Source organism: Petaurus breviceps, unplaced genomic scaffold (genome assembly GCF_028583685.1).
Source record: "Petaurus breviceps papuanus isolate PSGF00001 unplaced genomic scaffold, PetGlider_PUasm1.0 229, whole genome shotgun sequence".
Taxonomy (NCBI): domain Eukaryota; kingdom Metazoa; phylum Chordata; class Mammalia; order Diprotodontia; family Petauridae; genus Petaurus; species Petaurus breviceps.
In genome coordinates this window covers 3,741,921-3,753,789 of record NW_027185903.1, presented here as the reverse complement: position 1 = coordinate 3,753,789, position 11,869 = coordinate 3,741,921, and the positions used below count along the sequence as shown (strand labels likewise).

At 33.7% G+C, this 11,869-nt stretch overlaps 1 protein-coding gene across 1 annotated transcript in view; it reads right to left on the bottom strand.

The window, feature by feature from the left end:
• Positions 1 to 11,869, bottom strand: part of CAMK4 (calcium/calmodulin dependent protein kinase IV) — a 219,255-nt gene that overhangs the window by 2,829 nt on the left and 204,557 nt on the right. The window lies entirely within an intron of this gene.

The window sequence follows — 11,869 nt, the reverse complement described above, 5'->3', positions numbered from 1 at the left end:
CTTCTTCTTCTTCTTCTTCTTCTTCTTCTTCTTCTTCTTCTTCTTCTCCTCCTCCTTCTTCTTCTCCTTCTCCTTCTTCTTCTTCACAATGCTGTCTGTCCCAAGACCCTTCTCTTCCCAACTCCTCTCCCTACCCACACCGAACAAAATAAACAAAATTTTTGTAACAAATATGCACAGTCAAGCAAAACAGATGTCAACATTGTCCAAGTCCAAAAATATGTATCTAATTCTGAACTGAATCCATTAAGTAATTCACAGTTGTTTTTCTTTACAATGTTGTTGCTTTTGCATGAATGAGTGAAAAAGAATTTAAGCGCACTTTTTAATTAAATAATTTATTATGTGCATAGTTTCTGCTTTCAAGGAGCTCACATTCTAATGAAGGAGACAGAGAAAGATCCTTAGCGTCAGTAGCAAAGCAGATGGCAATAAGTCATCTTTAATGTTATTTAATGTAACTTGTTGATAAAATCATGTTAGTCTCTGATATTGAATCTTTTGGCAGTGCCAAGGATTGTGCCAAGTGCTGGTAAGAACTTCTGTAGCCATAGCTACATCACCACCAGGAAGCAGTCGCTAGTCCTCATCACCAGGGTTACTTCCCTGAGCAATGACTGTATGGGGCTAGGCTGGGAAGCAAGGGCAGGGATAAGAGTGAGGGGTTGGTGAGGACGGTACCACCATACCCAGGGATTTTGGACTTTTCTTTCCATCAACAACATCTGGTCAGAAGTTGGTACTGGTAGTGCCAAGAAATATAGCCCCCTCTCCATAGTGATTCATGGCCTCATGATGGAAACAGGACCTTGAAGACTGGAGGTCACTATCATTCCCAAGGTTCTTGGTTTCAGGGTTCTGGTCTATTTTTCTCAGGGTATGATGACAGATGGTATTCAAGGTGGTGGCTGGGGTAGCAGTAGTAGTGTGACTTGCCTGGCACAAGCTGCCTCCTGTCTCTCCCTGAGGCTGCCCTACTGTGCAGCTAGGTTGGCTTTCCTGCCCTAGCTAGAGGTGGCAATTTCTATTTTTTTGTATAAGCCTCCAAGTTTACTCTGCATCACTTTATACAAGTCTTTCTAGGTTTCTCTAAAACTGTCCGTTTTATCATTTCATGCTTTGTAAATCTATTATCTTAACATACTTTAATTTGGTTCAGCTATTCTTCAATTTATAGGCACCCACTTAGCTTCCATTTCCTTTCTATGGCAAAAAATATTTTCCCTTTTCTTTGATTCTCTTGGTGTTTAGTCCTTAGAATGGTTTTGCTGAGTCAAAGGATATACACAGTATACTGACTTTTGGATCATAATCCCAAGTTGCTTTCCAGAATGACTAGATCAGTTCAAGGCTCTGTCAATTGTGCACTGTTTTCCTTCCATCCAATAAATCTAATTTTCTTTTTTCAAATAATCCTTGCCAATCTGATGAATATGAGGTAGAACTTCAGTTATTTAAATTTTCAATTCTCTGATTATTACTGTCTAAAAAACTTTTAAAAAATATAGCTGTTGATAATTTGGATTTCTTCTTTTGAGAACTGTCTTTTGATGATTTATTAATTGGGAAGGATTTTGTGTTTTTATATATTTCATATATAGCTTCGTTAAAATACCTCTATAAGAGATAAATCACAAAGATTTTTTCTCTTAGTTATCTTATTTTTCTCCTAGTTATTTTCTCTTAGTTTTCTTTCTAATTCCAATTGAATTGGCCTTGTATATGCAAATTCTTCTCAATTTTTTGTAATCATAATTGTACATTTTATTCTCTGTGATATTCTACTTCCCTGATTAGATCATGATTTCATTCCCTATTCATATCTGCAAAAAAAAAATTTCTTTTCTTTCTTTTTCTTCTGTTTATAAGGTGACCTAAGTAATATATCTATTTGGAAATTATCTTGGTGAGATGTTCTAAACCAAATTTCTGCTAGAATGCTTTCCAGTTTTCCCAACAGTTTTTATCAAATAGGATATGCTTACTGAATACTGTTCTATTATGTTCATTTGTTTCCATATGTTGTATAATTAATTGGTTCTATTGATCAACTTTTCTATTCTTATCCTGTACAATATAGTTTTTGATGATTATTAGGTTGTAGTTTGACATCTGGGATGCTAGGGTGCCTACCTTACCACTTATTTTTTTGTTATTTCCTTTGAGACTCCTTGATATTTTAGTAGTCTAGGTGAATTTCATATTTTTAAAGTTGTGGCACTGAAGAAATTAATTCATTTCAGTGGTTTTCATTTTTATTTTATTGGCATGTTGGTTTTGGGTTTTGTTTTTGTTTTTGTTTTTTTTGCTTTTTGGAGGGCAATTGGGGTGAAGTGACTTGCCCCAGGTCACTTGTGTGTGTGTGTGTGTGTGTGTGTGTGTGTGTGTGTGTGTGTGTGTTGTGTCTGAGGCCAGATCCAAACCCAGGTCCTCCTGACTCCAGGGCCAGTGCTCTATTCACTGTGCCACCTACCCACCCATATTGGCATGTTTTAATCATGAGCAATTAATTTTTCTACTATTGATTAGGTCATTCTTTCTTTTGTTGAGTGTTTTGTAGCTGTATTCATATAAATCCTTTGTATGTCTTGATAAGTAGAATCCCCCAAATTTTATGCCCTTAGTTATTTTGAATAGAATTTCTTTATGTATTTCTACTGAGTTTTGTTGACATTGTATAGAAAGGTCAATGGTTTGTAGGGGGATATTTTATGTTCTGTGACTTTGCTAAAGATTTGAAATGTTTCAATTAATTTTTAGTTGTTTAAGGGTTCTCTAATCATCTGCATAAAGTAATAGTTTTGTTTCTCTCTGCCTATGCTTATTCCTTCAATTTCTTTTGTGTATGTGTGTTATTGCTATAGCAAGCATTTCTATGTTAAATAATAGTGGTTATACTAGAAATTATTGCTTTAATTAGAAAAATCTTTTGCCTTTTTCCATGATATATAATGTTGGGTCTTCACTTTAGATACAGACAGTTTATCATAGTAGGGAAAGGGTAATATATTGATTTGCTTTTTAGAGTTTTTAACAGAAACTTCTGAATTTTATAAAAATATTTTTCAATATCAATTTTTATAAGCATATTGTTTTTGTTATTAATGTTCTACTATGATTAGTTTTTTTATATATAACTAAATCTGAATTGCTTTTATAAATATAACTTGGCCACAATACACACACACACACACACACACACAATTTTTAAGGTATTTTGTTGTGATCTCTATGCTAGTACTTTTATTTTGTTTGCATTGATGTTGATTAGGTTATAGTATTTTTTTCTACTTTCCTTCTTCCTGATTTAGGCACCGATACCTTATTTGTATCATAGTGTTTTGTACAACTCTCTATTTTCTCATTTCATATAATATTGGAATGAATTATTCTTCAAATGTTTGAAGGAATTAACTTATGAATCCATCTGGTTCTCCCTTTTTTCTTTTTTTTTCTTTATTTTTTTATTTTTAAGCAATCGGGGTTAAGTAACTTGCTCAAGGTTACACGGCCAGTTATTTCTGGGTGTGGTGCTGAGTGTCTGAGCCCGGATTTGATCTCCAGGTCGTCCCAACACTGGAGCCGGTGCTCTTACTCGCTGAGCCACCTGGCCGCCCCTAAGCAATTGGGGTTAAGTAACTTGCTCAAGGTTACACAGCCAGGTGTTTCTGAAGGTTCTCCCTTTTTTCTAAGGAAATTTATGGATTGATTATTTTTTCTGAATTGGAGCAATTAAAATGTCTATTTCTCATTCTACTAATCTGGTATTTTATATTTTCTAAGTATACATCCATTTCATTTCATTTTTTATCTTTGTTCCTGTATAACAGGCAAAAGAGTTTTTAATACTTTCCTTTATTTTAAATTCTATTATTGTGAATTCCCTTTTCATTTTGATAGTGTCAATGTGACTAATTTTAGTTGTTTTTAAAGCTTCTAGTGTTATCAATTTATTTCTTTACTTTCAGTTTTATGAAACCCTTACTTGATGTGTAGATGTTCAAATTTGATGTTTTAAAATGCTTTGCTTTTCTAGTTTATCTTAAGTTGAATTGATATGTTTGTTTTCTTTCTCTCTTTTTGTTGTTTTGGTTAATAAAGGCTTTTAGATATAAATGCTTCCTAGCAATGGCTTAAAAGTTTTGGCATGATATCTAATTATTGTCATTTTATTTGATTGAATTTCCTAATGATTTTTTTTGACTCACATTTTCTAGAAAGTATTTTTTAGTCTCCAATTAAAATTTTAATACTCTTTTTTTTTTCTTAAAGCAATCGGGGTTAAGTAACTTGCTCCAGGTCACACGGTCAGTTGTTTCTGGGTGTGGTGCTGAGTATCTGAGCCCACATTTGATCCAAGTCATCCCAACACTGGAGCCGGTGCTCTTACTAGCTGAGCCAACTGGCCACCCCTAAGCAATTGGGGTTAAGTAACTTGCTCAAGGTTACATGGCCAGGTGTTTCTGGGTGGGTGCTAAGTGTCTGAGCCTGGGATTCGATTTCCAGGTCATCCCAACACCGGAGCCAGTGCTCTTACTCGCTGTGCTACCTGGCTTAATCCTCTTTTCAAAGACCTTTTTGAACAGATTTTTTTTTCTTTGTGGTCAGTAAAGGAATCTTAAAATTTTTTTTCTGCTTTTCTACATTAATTTTTGCAGTTCTTAATGCCCTAATAGTGGTTAATTGAGTAACAAAGTATAACAATGCATAGTTAAGAAATATGTATAATCCTTTATTTTACCATTCAATATTTGCCAGAGATTTATCATATATAACTTTTCTTAAAATTCTATTCAAGTTCTTAACTTTTTTTGATGATCTCATTAAATTTGTCTAGGTATGAAAGGGGTTCACTGAGGTCCTCATTGTAATAGTTTTGCTGTCTCTCTCTGTAATTCAATTAATTTTTGTCTTTAAGTATTTGATATTATCCCATTCCATGTATATCTATTAATTATTGATATTGATTCATTATCTTGATGCTTTAAGCAAAATGTAGTCTCTATTTATCTCTTTTGTGTCTGTTTTTTACTTTTGCCTTATGTGAGATCATGGTTGCTAGACCTGCTTTTTGGTGTTCACTCTTCTGTAATACATTCTGCTCCAGTACCTTATTTTAACTGTGTGTAAATATTTATATTTAAGTGTTTATCTTATAAACAACATAGTGTTGGATTCTGCTTTCTTATCCATTCCATGATCCTCTTTTATTTTATGGGTGAGTTCATTACATTTATGTTCATAGATGTGATGCTAATTATATTTTTTCCTTCATACTATCTTATTACATTTTTCCCTCTCTTTGCCCCTTGTATCCTTTCATGACAAAGAAGAATAAGATAGTAAAAAAAGGATTGTGCTTAATACTAATCATCTTTAATTGAGATGGCCTGTTTCTGCACTGCTACTCTTCTCTTTAGCTCACCCTGCCTTCAATCATAGGTTTTTACTATTTCTTTCATTATTTAAAATTCCCTTCAAGGTCTAACCTCACAGTGGAATTTATTTTGCTCACAATGAATTCCTTATGAATTCTCCTTTCTCTCTTAACTCCCTCTCCCCTATTCTTGTGTCTTCCTATTTTCCTGTTGAGTTTAATGTATTTCTAAACAAACACCTGTATGTATATATGTATCTACTTCCATATATATGGCACTTGAGCTATGGTATCTTGAGGGAGGGAAGAATTTTCAAAGGTATAGGTGAAGAAGGAGTGCATTCCAGGAATAGGGGATAGCCTACAAAAATCCATAGAAAAATTCAATGAAGCAGGAAAGAGTGTGTGAATTTCAGGTAATACCGTGAGGATAGAATATAAGATGTATGGAGGAGAGAGAATATGAAATAAGTTTGGGAAGATAGATTGGAGCCATATTGTAAAGAGTCTTAAATGCTAGACTAAGATGATTGTTTTTTGTCTCATTGGAAAGAGGAAACACTGAAGCTTTTAGAACAGGATAATGTCATTGTCAGACCCATGAATTAATAAAATTACTTTGGCAGCTGTATGACATGTGGATTAGAAAAGGAAGAGAGAAGAAGCAGACAGACAGATTAGGAGCCTATTCCCATAGTCTATGAAAGAGCTGAACTCTTATGACAATGGTTCTTTAAGTGAAGAAAAAGGGCTAGATTTGTGAGAGTTCATGGTGGTAGAATTGGTAGAACTCTGTAACTGATTACATATGAGAAATAATGGCGAGAAGAGTCAAAGATAACACCAAAGTTATAATATGTACCTGGGAGATTAGAAGATTATAATAGATCAACAGAAATATGGAAATTAGGAGGAGTTTTGGGGGCAGATACTTGAATTAAGTGATATTTAATTTCAGTAATTTCTCATATGCTTAATTCTTTAAAAACTAGTGATCCATGGAAGACTAGTGTTTTTTAAAAATTAGAATATGAAAAAATCACCTGACACTAAAAACCATATTAAACATAATTTAATTTGGAGTACCGTTATAGTAGAAATATTGCTAGATTTTAAGTGGGAAAAATGGATTTGATATCTATCTCTGCTACATCTATGGCCTTAAACAAGTCACTCACTTCACTTTTGCAGGTATTAATTTTCTTATCTGTAAGAATGAGGGGATGGAAGAGATAATACTCAGTGTTCTAAATCTATGATCCTATAATCTTAATCTCTCTCTAAAGAATCAGTAGGCACATGAGGATCTTGGAGGTCTTCAGAATTATCATTCTGAACATCAATAATCATTTCATGGTACTGTTAGTGGTTAAAAAAAAAGTATAGGAGATTGATTTGAAGCTATACTGACCCAATAACATACCCTGACGATTGATATTTTAATAAATCTCAGGTAAACAGAAGGCTTACTGAGCTTTTTATATTTGTTCATAAAAGTAGGATACAGTAAAATATTTGCTTATCTGAATATTTTGATTATTTGTATTCTGGGTAGATAGGAATTTATATTCTTATAAAAATGCTACTTTCTTTTATGTAAAAATAGAAAGTAGTGATGTGGGTACAACTGTAAGAATGAAAGTCAAAGATTGCCAGTGCCATAAGCTCTAAGATAATCTTCATCAACACTGGGGAAGTGGGCACTGAGGGAGAAACAAAGTATTTCAAAAGATAGATGATTTTTTTTACTGGTTGACTGGGTGCAGGTGTAGGTTCATTCACAAAAAAGCCAGAATAATCATCTTTGGGGTGGCTAGGTAGTGCAGTACATTGGCAACTGAGTTCAAATCTGGCCTCAGAACTTAACACTTTCTAGCCATGTGACCTTGGGCAAGTCATTTAACCCCGATTGCCCAGCTCTCCCCCTTCCAAAAAGAAAAAAAAAGATGTACTTTGTCCCTTCCTCTTTTGAAAAGGTGCAATGAATCAACTGAAAATGGCATTTCATGGAGCAGACATCACAGTAGATAACACTAAAAACTTGTAGCTCAGAAAAGAAATTGTCTGAGCAGATGATTTCAATAAACCAGCAGATAGAGTTTACAGAAATGTAGGAAGCAGCAAGTGGCAGCTTTGGAAACAAGAAAATGTTCTAGGTGGGCTATAGCCTGAGAAGCATAAATTGTTCAGGTTGTACACAGTCCCTCTCCCAAATGGTCTCTGGCTATGTGTATTCCCTTCACAAGTTCCCTCTTCTTTCTCTGTGTGTCTACTATTTTATTATTTTTTTTTAAAGCAATTGGGGTTAAGTAACTTGCTCAAGGTTACGAGGCCAGTTATTTTGTGTGGGTGCCAAGTATCTGAGGCTGGAACCAATCCCGGGGCCAGTGCTCTTACTGCACTACCTGGCCGCCCCTACTATTTTACTATTAAAAATTTGGCTGTGCACATTCTCTGTCTAAGCAGTGGTATGAAAATATTCATAATGTGCTTAACAGGGAGAGGGGGGGGAGGGGAGAGGTGGCAAAATAATTTTCCTTTCTATTTTTTCTTGTTCTGTTTTAATTTAGTAAATTAATAAAATTTTATTTTAAAGGCTTTATTGCTTTGAAATATGCCCTTTGAGTTTAGTTTAGTTAGGAAAAAGAGAAACAATGGATGAGGGTTTTGAACTACACTTTTGAAAATGTGTTGAATCAAGAATCAGTCAATAAACATTTATTATGCATCTACTATGTGCTAGGTACTGTGCCAAGTGCTGAGAATACAACAAAAAGTAAAAAAAGACAGACCCTGCCCTCAAGGACTTACAATCTAACCGGGAAGTACAAAAGGAAGCTAAACTACAGTGTGGGCTGGGAGGGGAAAAGAAAGATGATAAAATTCCAAAGTGTCTGGCCGGGTGGGAAATAAAGAGATGGCTGGCCTGGATGCTGTATTTAAATGGACGTTCTGGGAGGACTGATCTAATGCCACCCTCCCTGATCAGAGGGTGGGGTCCCAGAGACAAGGTATATTGGTGGGATGTTAGTTACAGAACTTAAATGATCTTGTAGGATGATGAAGTTCCTGGAGCATATAGGTGAAGTCCAAAGGAGTGCAGTCAGGTAAGGAATGAAGAGATGGCTGGCCTAGACCCCCTCCTTAAATGGAATTTCTGGGAGGAGCTCATGACTTTTTAAGGGTTCATATAAGGACTGTACTACAATGAATGCATCAACTGGAAGTATCTCTTCCTTATCTGATCTAATTCCAAAGCATTTATTATAGTCTCATTTTTATTATTTTGTTATATTGTAAAATCAATGAGAATAGATACTACATTTTAGGTATCAGCATATTTCTAATGCCTGATATAGTATTTTGCAAAATAGTAGATACATATATAATGTCTGTTAAATGAAGGAATGAAAGGCCATTGTATTAATCCACTGATCACATTCAAATATTATTTTCAAAAACACACAGTGTAGAAATGCAGAAAATGTAAAAAGTTAATTTTAAAAAATTTCTGTATCCAATTTTCACCATATATTTAGTGCTTACTTCAATTAACTTTTTAAAATGAGGCTATATTTAAGAATTCCCTACAATAGGAAGAAAACACAAATTAAAAATTCTGCAGTGGATATGGGCACCCAACTCCTCTGAGTGAAGTTGAACAATATTGTAATCATTGACTTAGATGTGGTTTTTGTTTTGTCTTATTTTTGCTTTTTACTTTAAAATTTTTATGCTTGTGAAATAAATATTACTTTTTACAAACATTATAAACTTTAATTAAGCATAAATATATTTAGGATTTTTTTTGTTTTCATAGCCCAAATTTTCCCCTTGCTTCAGCTTCCAGAGACCCATCCATGCAACAAAGAATTCTTCTTACAAAAAGGAAAAGAATAAAAGTAGAAACATCAATCAATACATTAGGAAAAAATCTGACAACATATGAAGCATTCTACATTCACTCTACATCCTGCCACTCATCTTCCTGGCAAAGTAGAAGCATCTTTTCACATTTTCTTTTTGTCATCAAGCTTGTAGACAATTTGCAACATTTATTGTTAATTGTTTTTTGGTAGTGATTCTTTCCATTTACATCACTGTAATCATACATATTCTTTTCTTGATACTGTTTATTTCAGCTGGCATCAGTTCATGTGAATCTTTTCCTGTTTCCCTGGGTTTATCATGCTTATTCTTTTTTTTTTACAGCACAGTAATATTCCATTATATTCATGTATCACAATTTGTGTCTATTCCCCAAATGATGAGCATTTACTTTCCATTTCCTTACTACCGCACAAAGTTCTACTATAAATATTTTGGCCACATATAGTGACATTCTTGAGGCATATACCTAACAGTGGAATCTCTGGGTCAAAAGGTATTCACATTTTAGCTACTTTCTTTGCATAATTCCAAATTACTTTCAAAAATTGTCAAATTGATTCACAGCTCCACCAATATATTAATGTGTCAATCTTTTCATAATCTAACATTCTAATATTGACTATTCCTATCTTTTGTCATCTTTGCCCATGTTCTAGGTATGAGGTGAAATCTCAAGTTTGTTCTTGTTATTTTAAATCAATCTTATTTTATTTATACCTTTTGATTTTTAATAGTAATTCTTGAATATGCCTCTGGGAATCATCCTTTATAACAAAGATTTAAAAAGAAAGAAAAGTGGTTGAAGAAAGTCAATCAGTATAATGACTGTATCTGACAGTCTAGGTAAATTTTCTGTTCTTAATTACAAGAGGAAAGTGCATTTTCTCAATAATTCTCTGGGGCCAAGCTTGGTCGTTATAATTATATGGGATTCATTTTCATTTTTTCTTTTCACTTATATTTTTGTAATCACTTTATGTATTGTTTTTCTGGTTCAGCTTATACCACTCTGCATCAGTCCTTATGAATCTTCATCTAGAAGCATAGAGTTTTCAATGATAGCTTTTTACAATTATTTATTTATTTTATTCTGAACTTAAGAAATAAAACAAGCATTTCTCTAACATAGCAGTATAGAAAAAAAGGTTTTAAATCACCTCATTTCTGAATATTTCTTTTTAGCTTTCCCTACCAAGTAAGCTACCTCTTCTGATGAAGATTTTTTAAAGAGTTCAGTAAAAAAAAATTAAACATATCAATTGTGTTTGTCAGTACATGCAACAATCCATATCCATAATCTTCCCTCTCTACAAAGAAGAGAGGGAAATACATTTTTCTCAACTTCTCTGTAGGATCAAGCTTCATCCATAATATTAAATAAAAAGTCAGGGTTGTTTTGATTTGCTTTTTTCTGTTAGTAATTTGGAACATTACATGTGGTTTTTAATGCTTTATAATTCTTTTGACAACTGTTTATTCATATCCTTTGACCATGTGTCTACCAGGGAATGGATTTGGGTTTTTATATTTCTGCCCATTGTTTATATACCCTGGACACACAATTTTTATCTAAGAAAGGTGATACAAAGATTTCCTCCCCATTCAATCACTTCCCTTCTCATGCTACATTTTTAATGCAAGTGGTTAATGTAGGAGTTTGTAAAGAAACTTCAATTTCATGTAATCAAAATTAGTTATTTTATCTGGTGTGGGAAAACTTTGTTTATTGTATTATTTGAACCTAGCTCTGCATGGGTGAAATCAGACTTCTTGCTGAGAGACCAGATAAGTTTAATGCTTAACTGAGGACCTAGGTTATGCTGACCAGAAACCCAGTCAGATCCAAAGACTGATGCAAAGGAATGTGAGTTTTCTACCATTATACATCTCAAGCAACACGTCTTTTCTAAAAACTGTTTCAGTGCTGACCAATCAGATACTGTTTCCTTGTTCCTTTGAATCCTATATAATATATAACTTACAAGATACTGAAGGAAGAGTTGGGCCACCCCTTTCTCAGCTCAGAAAAAGATGACAAATTTGTTTTTAAATGATCTTTAATATTCAGGTTGTGTGTCCATTTTGAATTCATTGTGGAATGTAATGCAAGGTATTAGTTTAAGCCTAATTTCTTCCAGATTGCTCACTATTTTCCTAGCAACTCTTGTCAAAGGGAATTCTTTCCTAAGTAATATATATTTTCAGATTTATTGAATCATAGGTTTCAGATCTGATTTTTTAGTAACTTCTAAGTCTCTGAAAAGCTAACAGTCAAAATGCTGTGCATACCCTTTGGAGATCCAGCTTCAAACATTAGAACAATTTTCCTGAAATTACACACGCAAATGTGTGTATGTGCTTTGTCCATCTTATATATACATATGTGTATGTATATATAAAGTAGACAATTCTATGTTCTTTGGCAGTTCTGGACAGGGAAGGTCCTGATCTGAGTTCCACTTCATGGTAACTCAGAACTTTGGAAATGCTTTAAAATAGAGCTGGCTTCCTCTGGTCAACCACAAAACCTTTGTCACTATAGTTGGACTGTTTACACTTAAATAAAAGTTACATATCTATAAAAGATTTTTCTTACAAATG